Raw genomic sequence first — 17625 nt, forward strand, 5'->3', positions numbered from 1 at the left:
GTTTCTGGGCTGATGATTGGACTGGTTTACCTTGAGGGTACACCTCTAATCAGCACTCTTCAGTCAAATTTGATAGCTCATCTCTGTCACTGAAATAAATTAAGTTGTCCATGGTCATTCATTTGTGGGTAAATAGCTTTCCACAGAGATTTAGGCATTGTGGAGGAACTACCTTTAAAGATAACCTCTCTTCTCTCTTCTTCATCTCAGGTGATTCTTACAATGACAGGGAGGTATCCATTTGACTGGTATATTCTCAGAGCAGTTACTTTTAATTTTGTTGCTTTTTCTTCCTTCTTTGACAAACTCAAGCCTTGTCCTGAACTTTATTTTGAAGATAATGAGTGGAGTACTTATATCAACTTGGTCAGTATTTCTAAAAAACAGATCATCATGGAAAATCTGTTTGACCTTTCCATTTGTTTTTCTCCTATGAAATTTGTCTTGCACATTATATTCAATTTAGTAAAGAGTTTGTTAACCAAGCTTTCTGAAAGATTGGAATGCATTGTAGCTAATCCTCTGAAAGTGGGAGTCCTTTATTAACAGGTATAAACAGCTGTAAAAACAGTAAGAAAACAGTAGGTAAGTTGTTGTGTGGTACTTGAACATAATGTAAGGTGATACTTTCTGTATAACTATGTCAGTCACAATTCAGCTTCCAAATTAAGATTAAGCAGCTGAATAAGTTGTAGTTGCCTCAATTTTTCATGAGTCCAAGTTCTTCTCAACTTCTCATCAATGGATGAAGAAATAAAGTTCCTATTTATTTAAAAGTCTTGATTTTCATAGACAGAAATAGCTTAATTAATTAGGTAGTGAAAAGGGAGAGTTATCTGAATGAACAACAGAAACCTTTCCTTTAACCTAATAAAATATAGCTATTCTGTTCCAGACACATGAAAGTCTGTGATTGTTCTCCTCCATAATTTGATTTTGATTAATTTAAATATATGGTGTTTAAAAGTTTCTTCATTGACTAACGTTTCCTAACTCTTTGCCATTCTAGGTCAACTGCTAATAAGCCAAAGCAGTTTTACATATTTTCTTATTTAGTCCCTGTATGGGAACTATTAGGTCACAGCATGAAACAGTGATTGAGCACCTGGTGAAGGGACACAGCCAACACTGGGAACATAGGTGGAAGCAATTCACCTGTGTGAGAAGAAGGGGAGCACACTGTCTCCATCCCTCCCTACCCTCATTTAAGGGCTGACAGGTGCAAAGGAAACATTGCTACTCTCGGGTTGCTTTCTTCAGAGCATTTGGTGAGCCCTGACCCTGGGAAAGGGGTAAGTGATTCCTTCTTTATTGTTGGATCGTGGCCTCTGCTTTTTTAAGGTGATCTGAAACTGGTTTAAGGCATCTATATCTGCCATTGCATGTTCTCACAGTCCCTGAAGTAGGATCTCAGTTTTATGTATTCATTCTGAAAGTGGCACCTTCCTTGGGGTTAACAGAAAGTTTTCTGCCAAGGCTAACTTTGTGCATGTGTATGTTTTCAGACCTCATAGTAAATGCTGCAAGTGTTTTGAAAGGGGGAGTGGAAGTTATTTACTGTAATGGGATGCTGTCTCTTAGGATGGAAAATTCTTAATTCTTTGAGCTTCCAGATTGCTTAGAGTGTTACTAAAGTTCTTGAGGAAAGAAACTGCACCTTTCCAAAAGTTTCATAAGCATTCAATGAAAATTAAAAAATCCATAACTCTTCTGGTCTTGTTTACTTGGTTTAGAGAAATACTTTTTTCTTCATGCAGTGTTTCTTTTATGTGGGCTTTTTCATTTCTGCTTTATCTGAAAACAAGTTGCAGTAATAATGAGAGTCTGACATGTGACTGTCTTATTAAAAAGGCCTATATAAATCTTGGCATAAAAATAACTCCAGTTGAATATATTGAAACTATTCTGCTTATGGAAAGGTAAAAACAAAAGTTAATTATGAGTCATTAGATGAGACAAATTATATTTTTCATGCCTGTGAGTACAATATGTACCCTGTAAATATAAATAACTCGTGGATGTTCATGGTAAATTAAAGCTTAAAATGAATTAAGAGAAAATGTAAGAATTTACAGGCATTGAAATAATAGATCTCAGCTTAGCTGGTATTTCTGCATTTTTATAAAGCTATTCTGAGCCCTGGAAGTGATCCAAGTTTAATTGAACTTTTTCTGAAACCTGTCTTCGAAAGACAAAGACAATCATTTCTTGGAGTTAGGAGAGTATTAAAATTGATGCAACACTAATTGCTCGTGCCATTTGACTCCAAGGTGATTTTCAGTGTTGCTAAAAATTCAGGGAACTCCCTCTAAGCTTACTTTTTCTGACTGTGCCTCACAAAACTCAGTTTAAATGTATAGAGTGAGCGTAGTCTATAAGATTATGTTAATTTAATTGGTTGAATATTCAATCTTTGTTCAGGATAAGTATGATCTTTATGAAAGAAAATAGAGTGCATTTTGGAAGAATAGTTATGTCTGTAAACACTGAAGAAACTAAATGGTAAATGCTATGATATTATACTGTTTTCTCCACAGTAGTTTTTTATTATTCCACTTCCCAGTGGTCTGCTTGAGTGTTTTGTAGTGAAGAAAATGGCTTTGTTGTGTTTTCTACTCTTTTTATGGTTGAGAAGGAATTGGGTATGTGCAGCTAGCTGTCTTAGTGCTCTGGGTCTGGCTGGGATGGTGTTCACTTTCTTCATAGCAGCCATATAGTACTGTGTTTTAGATTTGAGGCTAAAATGGTGTTTATAACATTATCAGTGCTTTGACTACTACTGAGCAGTGCTTGCACAATGTCAAGATTTTGTTTTCTTCCCTGCCTTCATCCACCCCAGCAAGTGGGAGGATGGCCAGGAGAGCTGACACAGAACTGCCCAAAGGCAAACCAGGAAGTGTCTGGACATCTTCCTGATGTCAAGTCATGAATAAATTGCTTTTCCCATTTAGCTTGTGTACACAGCTTTCACTTTCCCTGTTAAGCTAGCTGGCAATTTGAAATTAGGTGAAGTCACTTAAAATTCATTGAAGGAAATTGGAGGGGGTAAAACTCAACCTTAGCTGCCTTTCAAAAAGCACTCAATGTGTTCTGTGTTAACTTTAGTTATAGTGCAAGATAACTGGGGTACTTTATTTATCCTGCTGTTAAAGTGCCATCTTTGTGAGTGACCAGACAAAGTTGATGTATCCAGACTATTTAATGGTAAAAATTATTGGACCAGTTCTTCGTATAGATCTCAACTTGCTGGCACGTTACTATTCTTATTGAAGAGGTTTGTTTAAAAAAGTAAAGAAAAACTTTTCTACTCGAAAAAGTTGTTTTTAATGTAAATTGCTTTGTAAAAGTATATTCTTTGTTAGACGCAAATATTATATCAAATGACTATACTTTGCAGGGATATGGAAAATGAACTAAGGTGAGAATCTGTTCTGTAGAATGCATGAAATTCTAATCACTATTTTTGTAGGAAGTTCCTTTCATGTATTGGCTGTTGCTTTTATTGTGGTGTTTTCTTGTTTTGTTCACTGCAGTAGTATTCAACCAAACACAACACTTTCTTTAAATGTTTCTGCATTCCACAGCCTATCTGAATGCTAGTTAATTTTTCAGCCAATTATGATTTATTTATTTTTGGTCACGAGTTGGGGCCTAGCTGTTGTTTTATGTAACCAAAGTTTGAAAATGGGCTCCTTGCTATAGGTGTCTCAGTCATTCTGCATCTTGTTGGGGGGTGACAATGTGATATCCAATATGTATGTGTATGTTTGTTTGTTTGTTTTTTTCTAGTTGTCCCGTGTCACTAACTGCTGTGACACAGAACTCTTCCTTCTAATTTTCAATAACCTAGAGAAACCTGTCCTTGTTCCTCAGGACAACTAGTGTAATGCGATGTATATGCATGGATTAACACAGTAACTGGGTGTCCTTCATAACAATGACCCTAAGAAATCAGTTAGTAGCATAATTAAGTATTTTTAAGCAAATTGAGCATGAGCTGCTCAGATAGGGGTACCTGGTTGGAAGTGATAATGGAGAAATTGTGTTCATTTAGTGCATTATTAGCTTTTTCCTTCTACCTGTTGACAGAATTGGCACAGGATATCAGTGGTTAATGCATTCCTAGAAATGCTATCACCAAGCACACATATTAAAAGGAATGCAAAGCTGTATTGATACACAACTAGCAATTAAGTAAGGAAAGCTATTCTCCTATCAAATTAACCAGTTAGCTGTTGGCTTGAAGTACTGGTATAGTGGAGGAGAGTCCTAATCTTCCATCACTACACAAACAGGGTTGCTTTTTTCAGAAATCTTCATGTTATTTCTGGTATGAAACATGACAGGAGCAAATATCCCTGAGTTATAAATCTGGTACTGGTAAAGAATCTCTTTTCAGGAAATTCTTGTCTTGCATTGTGTACTTTTTATGTAGGCTGATTGTAATAGCCCAATTTAAACTTGAGTGGTGATACACAGCATGTTATGTAGAATACTACAAGGATATTTAAACATGAAAGATAGTTGCTGATGTTTTGTTGGAGGTAACTCATACGTATTCATTCCTTTGAATAATTAAATACACTGACCTTTTGTATTAACAGCCTTGATGGGTGTCAAGCCATCATGCTTTGATGCTAGATACAGCTTTCAGCCTGTCTTGTTTGCATTTGCTTTTTTCAGACTAGAGCTTGTGAACTTTTCTGTTTATTTTGGATTATGTGGGCTGGTGCCTAGTGGGCTTGTGACCCTTAAAGTGTTCTGACACCCTGCAGGACTTTTCCTTGCTTAGTCTTGGAAGTTTTTAGTTGCATGCTGAGCAGCCCTTGTGTCCTGTCCCTAATCCCCACTGCCTAGCAAGGCTATGTTGGTAAAGTTCTTGCAAGGCTTTTTGACCCATTGAAAGTTCTGCCAGAGCCAAATATCTCAGGTGCTCAGAGGCAGAGAGGATTACAGCAGAGATAAATGCACTGGCCCCCATTTCACCCTATCTTTAAAGGTCTCGAGGGGACCCAGCTCCTAACTCTAAACTTCTAAAATTCTAAACTTCCCCAGGTTCTATGAGTTCTGTCACTCTAGTTTGGTGACCCCCCTCCCCCTTTCAGGTCTGCCTGAGCTGAAAAGCTTCATAGCAGTGTTTCTGCTATTGTGCTCACAGCAATTATTGTAACAGCACAGATGTAAACTTCAATCAGAGATGTGCAAATTAACCATTTCTTCAACTTCTTAAACTTACTTTTCTGTGTCATCTGCTGAGTAGTGGTTGCATGTTGATGGTAGGGAATTTTCCCTGTGAGCAAAAATTCTAGGTCTGAGCACACTCTTGCATATATTTAGGGGAGATTGGCGCCATTTTGTGTCCCATACACCTCTGCTCTGAAAAGCCAGTGTGGCGGATGACTTACTCAGGATGAGAGAATCTCACAACCTGCTGGTTTGAGATAATCATATAAACCCTCTTACCATCCAAGGAGGTTCCATTGTACCCATATCAGTACACAGATGTTCCGTATGGTTAAGCAATTACAAGTGCAATGGCAGGAACTCTGACAACAGAAAGGCCAATGTGAATAAGGGTATGCAACCTAAAGCGCATCACGCAGATGGTTCTTACTAAGATCAAACAGGTGTTCATCCTTTCGCAGTGATCTCTGCTGGCAAAAAATGCAAGGAGGCGGTAGTAGGTATTTAAGTGATAATCCTGCATAAAGGGAGGGCTAGGTTTGCTTGGTGATGGACATGATATGGATCTGTGCAGAGAAGGAGCTGTGGTAAGGGAGCAAGTATCCAAATATACCAGGTAGATATCTGCAATGAAGCTGCTGTTGCTTTTGTATCTTCTGTTAATATATCTCGTGGTTACAGAAACTTGAAAAGTTGAGCTCTATTCTTTAAACATTCATTCAGCAATATTTTTGTATCTTTGTATCTTTTCGACATCTCTAGGTCACATCATTAGCACCAGCAGCCCACTGCTGCACAGGACTTCTACAAGTGATACTGCTTAATCAAGTGATATGTAATAACACTACATGACACCCTTCTAAATGTACATCCTGAAAGACCTGAGCGTCTTAGAAACGATAACAAAAAGTGATAGCATATTTATCTTTCTGAGCTGTACTACAAATGATTTTGTGTTTGTTTGTAAGGCTGAGTCTATAACCATGATTTGAAACAGAGAGGTAATAATTCTGAGGCAAGTACCCTGAGGAACTCCAGTTACTGTGTGCTAACTTGGTTCTGAGCGCTTTTTGGGGAGCAAACAATGTTTGTTCCTTAGAAATTGAACTAAACAGCAGTTTATTCTCCAAAAGCACTCCAAATGCCTATTGGGTGTGTGATTTGTTGAGATCCTAATATGCCTGTGCGTGGTCCCTTCCTTCTGCAAGGACTTCCCACTGACATCTCATGTGTGTCCCTGCCAAAAGGCTTCAAATTACAGGTGGAGTATCATAAGTAGTAGCAATGTGAAGAGCTTGGCATTAGCCACTTAGATCTTCTCTTCCTAACATATTTGCTAAGGCAGATGTAGCTTAATAGAAGAATGGTACTGGCCTAAGTTTACAAGACTTTACTATTGTCATTCCATGTTCCATGGCTTAAGCATTGTTTTTTTTATGTAGCACTGCAAAACAAAGATACAGATACATTTTAGAAAATGCTTACACAGAACTGATGATGTGAATCTATGGTTATTTCTACACTTATCTTAATGCAGCTATTCTGGCATAACAACGGCCTTTAGTCATTGCTCTTCAGCCCGCTAAGGCAGACACTGTTCTTGTCTAATATAACAGAAACCAGAGTGCATAGCAAAATCTTTAATTTGCTGAAGCTTATTTTGCACTTTTTCATCTGAAATGCAGATTTATAAATTGAAGCAGTATATGTAATATTTCAGTGCACAGAATTATTACCAATGAGACATTTGGTTGGCAGTTGTAGTTTGGTCTTGTAGTTTTGTTTCTTTTTTTTTTCTAACTGATCCTAATTTGTCTTCATGCGCCAGCAGATTTTTAAGATAAGAACTTATATAGCTTTTTTTGGTTGTTGTTTTGTTTAATTTAGAAGCACATAGTGGAGGTCAGTTCTTTCCTCCATCTCAGTGCCTTTAGGGGTTACCGTTCCCATTTGTACATTTGTAAACTCAAATCCGATATCTGGTACTGAATCTCAGTCCTGTTTGAGATTGGTTTGTAGCACAAAGAAATAGCAAATGTTCACATGAGGATTAGCACAAGGGAAATAAAAGTGGTATGTCCCATTTTACAGGCAAGGATCTGTCACTCAGAACTTGTATTTCATGACATACTTTGGTGGTGCTTTGGTAATACAAGGGTTCGCTTCTTCCAGGTCTTTCAATGCTCTTCTCTTACTAAGTTCTTCCTTACTTAATTGCACTGAGGAAGAGCTTACCTGTGGGTTAAATGGGCCAAATACTGCCCTTGGTGCTCTACATATGCTTTATTTTGTGTATGTTCTCCTGTACTTTTATCATTGCTTTAGAGAGACCAATTTCTGCGTTTGATGTATGTAAATGATTGTATGGTGGTATTTACCACGTCAGCCCTTCTTAGAGCTTCCCAGCAGCTCCTCAGTGAAGTTTTGGACTCAGCTGTTCTTTTCTGTCATGCACAACCTCTCTTTGATCCCATAATTCCCATAGATATGAGCAGAAAAATGAGACTTCTTGGTGTTCCCTGTGCTCATTCCATGTTAGCATACATCACCTAGGCACCAGGGGGCTAAGGGATGTGGGTCATCCTACAAAGTGTGTGGGAGAACTGCTCTGGATTCATGGGAGGAACAGATATTTTCCTTAAGACTTGCTGGAGCTGCTGCCTGACACCTGAGGAGATTAAATGTGGATATGCTTTTCTGTGCTGTGATATCCTGTCAGTTTTTAAGTGCTTGAGAGGAAGATAGTGTCATCAGCATGGAGCTCAGCTGTAAAAGTCACATACAGGATGTGCCCTGTGCCCATGGGGTTTAGCTGAGTCCTACAGTGGTTTCAACAGGACTGCATGGGCAATGCTGTCCCAATGTCCTGGAAGCAGATGTGCCATTGCAGAGGAGTGGGCAATTGTGGCATCATGCAGATAAGTTTTCTCCTGCTGTTGCACAGCCTTTTGTTGGAGCAGCTTGCACTAGTGCAAAGTTCTATTTTACTGACATGTAGGATCTTCAGTAACATCAGGGAAATTGTGATGCATGTCACTAAGCACAAAACTTTCAATTCAAATAGGCATAAGTTGTATATACAAGGATGTGCAGATAATGTTTTCTCTAGCACTGTGTATGAGACCTTGATTAATTTATGCAGCATTAACATTTTTATTTATTTATTTATTTTCTGTGTAAATAGACCAAATATAGCTACTGTGGATATCTATACACTATACTGAAACCAAATATACCTGCATGGCCAATATTAGTCATCATGAACAAAAATTTAATTTCTTTTAAATATCTAGGTAACCTAGATGAAAATTTACATCTATGTTAATCTGAAGCACATATATACGGTAGGAGTGCTGTACCAGGTAGTAGGTGCAACATTATAGAAGAGTTTGGGGTGGAAATGTTATTCTTTTCACTGGAAGGTCTCACATAGAATTCAGTACTTTGACAGTTGAAGTAGTCCCATTACATTGAATTTTTTAGAGGTACATTGGCTGAATAATAGCACTGCGGTAATTCACACTTACTGTAAGGAATCTGAGACAAACTTCTCCGGTACAGTAGTGTGTTCTGACCTTGCTGAGTACAGATTGCAACTTAGTAGGAAATACTGACTTTAAATATATTTGTTGCTTATAGAGTAATCCCTGCTTATGTATTCAGTTGCTACCACAGAAAGAATATTATTTATAAATACATTTTAACTCCCATTAAAGCTTAAAAAATTTATCTTGAAGAAACTTTAAGAGGGTTAAGCAAATGTATTAAAGCTGTCATTCTCACTCTAGTCCTCCAGGGAAAAGTCATCCTTCAGTTTTCATAAAAATCCTATAATAACTAAAATGTTTTTTTTTTTTCCTAAGTAGAGCTCAGTGCCTCCTTTCTGGGTGAATAATTGAATTTATTGCCTCATTCAGCACACCAATAAAGTACAAATGTTTAAAGATTATATTAGCAGTTTTTATCACTTGTTATTGAAGTAAATCTTAGTGTTTTGTAGTACTAGAAATGCTTCCTTTGACTTAAAATAACAAGATTAATTTGGGAACAGATGAAGAACAGAATAGAACTGATGGATGAGTTCTGCCAAGGGTCAGATCTGAATTGTGTTAGGAAAAGAAGAGTTTTTCAGCTAGAGATATTTGTGTTAATGTGATACAGGCTCCAGTCTGATGAGGATGATACGAAATACTCAAATGTGGATTGGCTCAGAAAAATGTCATGATTCTCTGCCCTAGTAATGCACGGGATACCAAAGCACCCAATTTGTCCTGCCACCTCAGCACTGCACTTGTAGACTCCGCACCTGTGGTGCCTTTGCATCTGCTGTTCCAACCCCAGGGCTGCCCCCAGGTACTACCTGCATGCCATGCCCGTGTTTGGTGTTATCTAGGCTGAGCAGTCAGGTTTTTTTCAGTATTCTGACCTCAAAAGGTTCTGCCTACCTCATCAAACTGCATATGAATTATGAAATTGAATTTGTTTCTCTATATCCTGAGTTATATATCAGTCAACCAATTAATATATATCTCCTGATAATTTTCTCATTATCAGATCTTACATTTTTAATTAGATTACTTCGGCATCACCATTCCTAGGACTGTTCTCGTATCATCAGTCTGTTGAGTTGGGAGTTATCTAATTATTTTATTGCAAGTGGTTTCAAGAAGCTCTGTCCACAGAAGTCACTGCCAGTGTTATGCCTGTTAGCATGGGGTGTTTGTTAACTACTACAGTTTGTTAACTTCCTGAAGTCTGTCCTTATTGTAGCAGTCTTTGGTTCTGTATTTTCACATATATGCAGATATTCCTGATTCCTTGCAAGTTAATTTTAGCAAGAGAGAGCCTTACTGCGAGGACATTTTAATTGGCCTCTCATTTAGGAATTAGTTCAGAAAAGGAAGATGGGGAGATTGTTGCACAGAATGGTGTTTCAATGAATAACCAGATTTAAGAAGTCTACATGTGGTACATGCCACTATAAAATGATTCATGTACTACATACCACCAGTAGGTGGTTCCATGTCCCCTGGCTTCGCCTTGGCAAATCTAGAAAGCAATTATAGCATTTTGCTTAATTTGTAGTAAATGAGGGATGCTAGTGAGATAAAAGCCTTAAACTTGAGTATATGCTGTATGCTTCTCATTTTATTTTCCTTTTTTTACCAGGACTGGAGAGTTCACTTTCATACAGAACTGGGGTATGGATATTCAAAGAATCTCTCTTCTTTACTTGTGTTAAATCATGCTGGACCTCCTATATCTTGTCTTTTGAAAAACATAGACTTACTCCATAGGGAACACCCCCAAGCCTCATTTAAAGTCAATGAAAGCAGCTGCAGTGCTGTCAGTGATTGTCAAATCCAGCCCGTGCCATTTATTTCCTGGCTCCATTTTACTTAAAAATGTTTTTTGTTTTTTTTTTTTTTTTTCCCCCTCAAATACTGCCAAGTGCAAACCCTTTTATGTTCTCTTGATTTATATATATTTTTAAATTAATTTTTGAAGCACTGCGGTGCTTATGATGAGTTAAACACATTTCAAATCTTAATAAGTCTATTTTCATATTATGCTGCTAGAACTACAATCATGTCAAGGAATGGGGTGTGGGGGAATAAAATTAATAGGTTCCTCTTGAAGTAGAAAAATTTATTCTTTTTTGATAAAAGATCTTAGAATAATTTACTCTTGACTTTGCTACTTGATTTATCTCATCTTCCTGCATTAATTTCATTTTAATTTTTCCCCTTCCTTCCTAAGGTCCTCTAGCTTCTGTAGCAACTCTGAGATAGTTGGTTTGATGGACTACAAAATTTAACATTTCTGAACTGAGAGGAAAAAAAGAGCTTAAATATTTGAGCTAGTAAGTGACAATTTCACATAACAAACTAGAAATTGAGCTTTCTAGTGCCTTGATCTAAGATGTTGGAAATAGATTTACTTCATCTGCTCCATGCCCCTATTAGGCCAGTATAGTTTCAAAATGTAGAAAGTGTTGTGGTTTTTTCTGTTTGTTTGTTTTTTGGTTTGGGTTTTTGTTTTGTTTTTATGATTTGCAGGGTCTTTAGACTGGATTAAATGTTGGTACTTTTCACTGTTTTCCTGGAGATACCACTTATAGGCTGACACAAAATGTTGACTTTAAGGTTTCTTGCTACACCAACTTCTAGAGTATTTTTCAGAATTGTTTAGTTCTTTCCTCAAATGTTAGTACATCTTCCTAAATCCTTGGTAAAAGACTCTGCATATAAAGCTGTTACTGTTATTACAAACTATCAATGCATTCTCTGTATACGTTCTTATTTTCAGTATGTTAGTGTACTCTCAGAATAAGTTATACTGGTCAGAATTAGTAATTCTTAAAGAGTAGACATTTGTTATTTAATGTTAGCTATTTTATATAATGTTAGTTATGTTATTTAATATCCAGTCAAGGCAGTACTTTTATTATTTTAATGACTTTATGAAACAGATTAAATGACAACTAATCATTTTTCTGGTGTCAAGACCCTGAGTGCCTTGCCTTATATTTTGGTAGGTTAGTGCTTCTGTGCAACCTAGACAGGAACATTCTGATGAAACTTTGGACTGCTTGGTTAGGACTGTGACTGATGTATGAAAGTAGGATAACTTTTGAGTCATCTGACCAAAGGTAACATGTCAGAAATTGAACCTCCCCAAATTAAATGGTAAAATCTTCTGTCATGACGTTTGTCAAGGTTAAAATCAAACAAAAAAGAATGAGAAGCATAACTCCATGCGCTGCATGTTCCATTCTTTCTTCAATAATTTCCATCCACTATTCATTTCTTATACATCTCTGTGCACGTGCGTTTCTCTGTTTTCACTTAAAGCTGAGCCAAATTTTCTTCACTGTGCACGAAGAAAAGCCCAGACAGCTCTAATAAGTGTCAGAGTGTCCAGTGAGACACAAAAACTGGAAACATTCTGTACCAGATGGTTGCAAGAGGCAATCTTAACTAAGATGCAGAGAGCGTGTTCATGGATGATAGATCACATTTTTTCCTGAGATATATAAAAGAGGCATTCTTCCTTTTACTAATCTGTTGTTTGTGTCTGTGTTGGCAGCAAAATAGCACAAGTCAGTTGAGATTCAATAAGGAAACTGTTTCTTCTTTACTAAGAAAGATCTTCTGATGCTCAATAATACTATCTGCTCTCTAGCAACATAAATCTGATAAATTCTATTTATCTTGTGCAAGTATTGAATATTCAAGTCAAATGGTTCATCTATAACTTCAATTTCTTCTTTTACCATAGAATGGCTTGGGTTGGAATTCACTTTTAAGACCATTTAGTTCCAAGCCCCTGCCATGGATAGGGCTGCGCCCACCAGCTCAGGATGCTCAGTGCCCCATCCAACCTTGCTTTGAGCACCTTCAGGGATGGGGTACCACAGGTTCTCTGGGCAGCCTGTGTCCATGCCTTGACACGCTGAGTAAAGAATTTCTTTCTAATAACTAATCTAAATCTCCTGATTTAGTTTAAAACCATTTCCTCTTTTCCTTACGTTATCTACCTGCATAAAAATCACTCCCCCTTCTGAGCTCCTATCAAGTACTAGAAGGTTGCAATGAGGTGTTTCCAAAGCCATCTCTTTTTCCAAGCTGAACAACCCCAACTTTCTCAACCTTTCTTCATAGGAGAGCTGCTACAGCCCTCTGATCATCCTTGTGGTCCTCCCCTGGAGGACCCCCTCCACAACTTTCTTGTGCTGGGGGCCCCAGGCCTGGATTCAGTATTCCAGGTGAAGCCTCACAGGAACAGAGTGGATGGGGACAGTCCCCTTCCTCCCCCCCTCATTCTGTTGGCCACCTCTCTTTTGATGCAGCCCAGGATACAACTTGCCTTCTGGGCTGCAAGAGCACACTGCTGGTTCATGGAGGGCTTTTTTGTCTACCCAAACCCCCCTAAATCCTCCATGGGGGGGACATCTGCCCTAGGCCAGATCTTGCAGCTGACCTTGTTGAACCTTATTATCTTCCCATGGGCCTTCTTTTGAAACTTGTCCTGTTACCTTTGAGTGGCATCCCTTCCTTCTGTCATATCAGCTGTACCGCTCAGCTTAGTGTTGTCTGCAAAAATGTTAAGGTTGCTCTTGATCCCATGATCTATCTCATCAACAAAGATGTTTAAAGGGCAATATTATATTAATATAAAACTCAATTTTAAATAAGTTCTTTTCTATGCTCTCATACCTTAATTCTTTGGTGTTTATGGAAGAATATCTTAAAGCTCTACTGCTCAAAAACAAAAGTTTTTAATTGATAATGATATCTAAATTTGTCACGTCTATTGTTATTGGAGTCAATCTGAGAAAGCATAATGGTGTTCTTCCTAGATGCTTGTTCCCTAGAAATGTTTGTTCATAATTCCATTAGCACACATCTACTATCTTCTCAATGGCTTTCTTTTCAGTCAGTTCTTGTCCAAATAGCACATTTTCAGTCATTTTTTGACCTTCCTTGTTAATTGCTTCCTGAGCAATCACTGATGTTCCAATTTTCTGAAATATTTATTTGGCTGGAGTTATATATGAAATTCAACACATCTGTCTTAGATACTGGGCTTTTCTGATGCACCCTGTGATTAAAGTAATGAATATAAATGTAAAAGAGAGTAGCCCATTATGTATCACAGTTTTTTTCAGTCCCAGCTCCTGTATTTCATATCATTTGTCCATTTCTGCTGCTCAGGGGAAAAGACAATCTTTTCAGCTTGCTCCTGAAGTCAGTGACCTGGGGTTGCTCCAGAGAAGGAGGGGAGATAAGACCAGAACTGGAGATGCCCATGTGACAAACACTACTCACAGCTTTTCCCAAATTCATGACTGCAGTTGTAGTTGGAGGATGTTTTACATGCCAAAAAATTTACTTGGTAGGGTAACTTTCCATGTACACCTCCAAGGAGTGATTGTAACTCCTGGGAGCCTGGTGTCATTTTCACGGCTGAAAAATTCCCCGTAGTGGATGTCTTTTTGCATTATCTTCATCATTCAATTTATTTTGTTGCAGATTTATTGTGTTGAAATCTGCTTACCCTTAAACTGAAGTACCAGGTGCAATCCTTGCTGTATCTTCAGTATGCATATTCTGTCTTGCCTGAACTTTTCTAGAGTGTTCATTTTGAACTTTTACTGCCAATTTCATGTCCTGGTATATCCATGCTTGAACATGAGTGCTTGAACATGTATTGTACAGTATAGTAAAGGGGAGTACCAGATAAAGTTTGAATTGTCATCATTTTGAGTATTCAGTCTCTGTGGGTTTTGCTAAATGGTAGGTTTTTAACAAACCCATTAAGAATAAATGTAGATGTAGGCAAACATTGGCTCCCATGGCTCAGGGGTTCATTACAGTTTGTCAGCTAGAGCCTGTTGGCAGCTCTCTAGATGCTGCCTACACATTGTCCACAGGAAAAACAAACAAACACATAAATTTTATATATATTTGACAGGAATTTTTTGCAGACCTTAAAACCTTAATGTTTTAAAACCTTTAATGTTATGCTATCTATTACATCCATTCTCTTACTAAAATCTACTTTAATTGATGGAAGGGAAGGTAAACTTCTTGAGAGTAGATTTTTTTTTTTTTTTTTTTTTTGTATTCTTGCTTTACTTACTGTAAATCTCCATACGTTACTAATGGAGAAAAGAAGATGTATTGCCCACTAAACTGATTGGGAATGAACCAATGCTTTGCTAACCCTCAAATAATATTGGTAAATAAATAAACAGAACCTGGTGGTAACTGGAAGGGAAGAAGGGAGATATGAAGATGTATATGTTTTTGAGCAGCTTGACTTTCCTTTATGCTTCTCCAGTGGCTGTTTCTACTGGGTGAATCTGTCCACTTAGGAGGGAGATTACTCCATTCTCACAACAAAGAACAACTGAATAATCAGAAAGCCATTTTCATCTGTGATTGCATTGTATTCTTTTCTCACAATTGTATGCAATTCAATTCCTGAAAGATTCCCAGTTGTGCGGTGTGTTAGCAGTGGCCCTGCTTGAGCTTAATGTCAGAAGTCTAGTAGAAGGAAAACATTATAACAGGAAAGGACAAAACAAAAGATATATATATATCAGGTAAAGTGGGTGGGTCAAAACAGCATGAATCAGCTAGGTTAGAACCCTAATCTTTTAAAAAGCAAATTGAATTTTGGAAATATTTATCTCTGTATTTTTTCATTACTGCAACTAATCAGGGTCTTTTTCAATCACAGTGGAAATGTATGGCATACTATTCAGTAGTTGTGCTGGCTTAAAGAACTTTTCTGCATGGAAAGTGGTATAATTTTATGAAAGAAATAAGTATGGTTTGTAAATAGCCATTTTCAGTTTTACTCACTGAAAACTGTAGATTAAAAGTGCAATCTTCCCAGCACTAGTTCAACCTCACTATTCGTTTTTAGAAAGCTAAGACAAATATATATATACATATATATATGTATGTTAAAGATAGAGAATATTTGTACTATAAAGGTTTGCAGCAATTTTGATAAAACGTTAGAATCGTCTCTGTCTCTCTTCTTTAATCTTCTTATACATTCTCTTTCTCTACCACTAATTTTGTAGTTTCATGCAGCTTTAATCCTGATGAGAGTTAGTTAAAAAGTTGTATCCTAAGGTTGCTGCTTAACTTCCTGAGAGATGGTGATGGTTAGGATTCCTCTTTACTTCATTTTTAATTACCACTGGGGAAATTGGCATGTGAAAAGTCAGAATAGTTTTTGTTTCTTATGTGATCATCTGTTCCTGCTGTTTATGCTTCACCTGGATACCTAATCCTTTTAGCAGTGCAGAAGATTATGAAGCAACAGACAAGAGATTATGGCTCCAGGTGAGGGATAAGCAACTGATCAAATGAATGAAGAAGAAAAAAGGATTGTTTCAATGCAAATATCTCCCACTAATTAGTGCTAGTGAGATGAACTATGAAGAAATGTCTTTAGGAGTCTTTCTGTCTCTGGATTTTTTTTTTTTTTTTTTTTTTTTTTTTTTTCAGTGGGAATGCCTTGAAGTTTTCAGAAAGAGTTAGCACCGTTCTTAGTATGCAATTCTTTGGGAGGTGTGCATAGCTGTACAGTTTATACCACAGTCTTGTACCAGCTTTGTTGATAATTTTCCTTTCACTTGTTATATTTATACCTATTCTAATCTTCACTTGCATAGGAATTTCACAGGGTCATGAGCAAAGTATCAGGAGGACATACATCATCCAGGAACATACAGTCAATGTCTTCCATTGCTTTGCTCACAGTGCTAGAAGTCATCAGTTTGTTTTACAGTTAGTACTGCAAATGTTCCTAGAGTTATTCATTCTAGTACACACTGAGTGAGGTAACAACATGGTACAAAACCTCCTTACTGCTGTGTCATCCTTCTAGGACATGAAATTTTAGGAGCCCACAGGAGCAGCTGTCCCTTCAGTATGATTAACACTTTAAATTTAATGTATTTTATGAACTTATTGTCCACAAAATGGCCTTAATGTCTGGTTTAAAAACAAAGAGACAGCTAAGAACAGTGATAAGCTAAACAGTCCTAGAACTATTCTTTTTATTTTTTATTTTTCCCCAATCCTACCCATCCAAGAAACACATCAGAACACTGGGAGTTTTCTACTGATATTTCCAGGGAGGTATAAGTGCAACTGTAATTCAAACATATTCATTTTTTCCACACAGATTTAGTCACTTGTCTTTCCTTCCCATTCGCTCTGCAAAAAGTTACAACCATGGTTGGAAACTGCTGGATTTTGCTAGTTTTGATGTGCAGATAGTAGCAAACTAGAAAAAGCATTTTTAATATTGCCATAGCACAGGGCAGTGTTTGGCCCTCTACAAAGCAGTCACCCAACATTTTGTTCCGAACTGGCAGTTTTTGTTTTTCCTGTTCTTAAATAATAAATAATGGAAATGGAAAAGGACCTAATTCACACATCAATGTGAATTCTGAATGACAAGCTATGAGACTGGTCTGTCTCCTACTGCTTACCTGGTGCATCTGGGAAGAAAACCCAGTTGTCCTCTTCTGACCACATGCACTAAACCCTGTCCCATACTGATGTCATTGGTACCATAAGACCATTTCTCTGTACTTTTTGTTTTTATTTCAAATATATAAATAAAAACAATGCAGGAAATCATTGCTCCAAGTCAGTAGTAGGCAGGGTAAGTATCTTGCAAAAGGAATGATTTATTTTGTGAGCTGTGCTGCAGGCTCCATAAACCTCATAAATTGCTTTGCAATGTGTATGTACAAGAATTGATTAAAGGAAGGTAATTAAAATCTCTTTCACAAAACTGGCAAAAACTTCTTTACCTTTGGAATAATTTCTTTGGAAAATGAATTACGTGTTCCCAAAAGCACTTGAAATTAAGACAGAGGTTTGCTGAGCATTTTCATAGCATGCT

This window comes from Excalfactoria chinensis, chromosome 1 (genome assembly GCF_039878825.1).
Source record: "Excalfactoria chinensis isolate bCotChi1 chromosome 1, bCotChi1.hap2, whole genome shotgun sequence".
NCBI lineage: Eukaryota > Metazoa > Chordata > Aves > Galliformes > Phasianidae > Excalfactoria > Excalfactoria chinensis.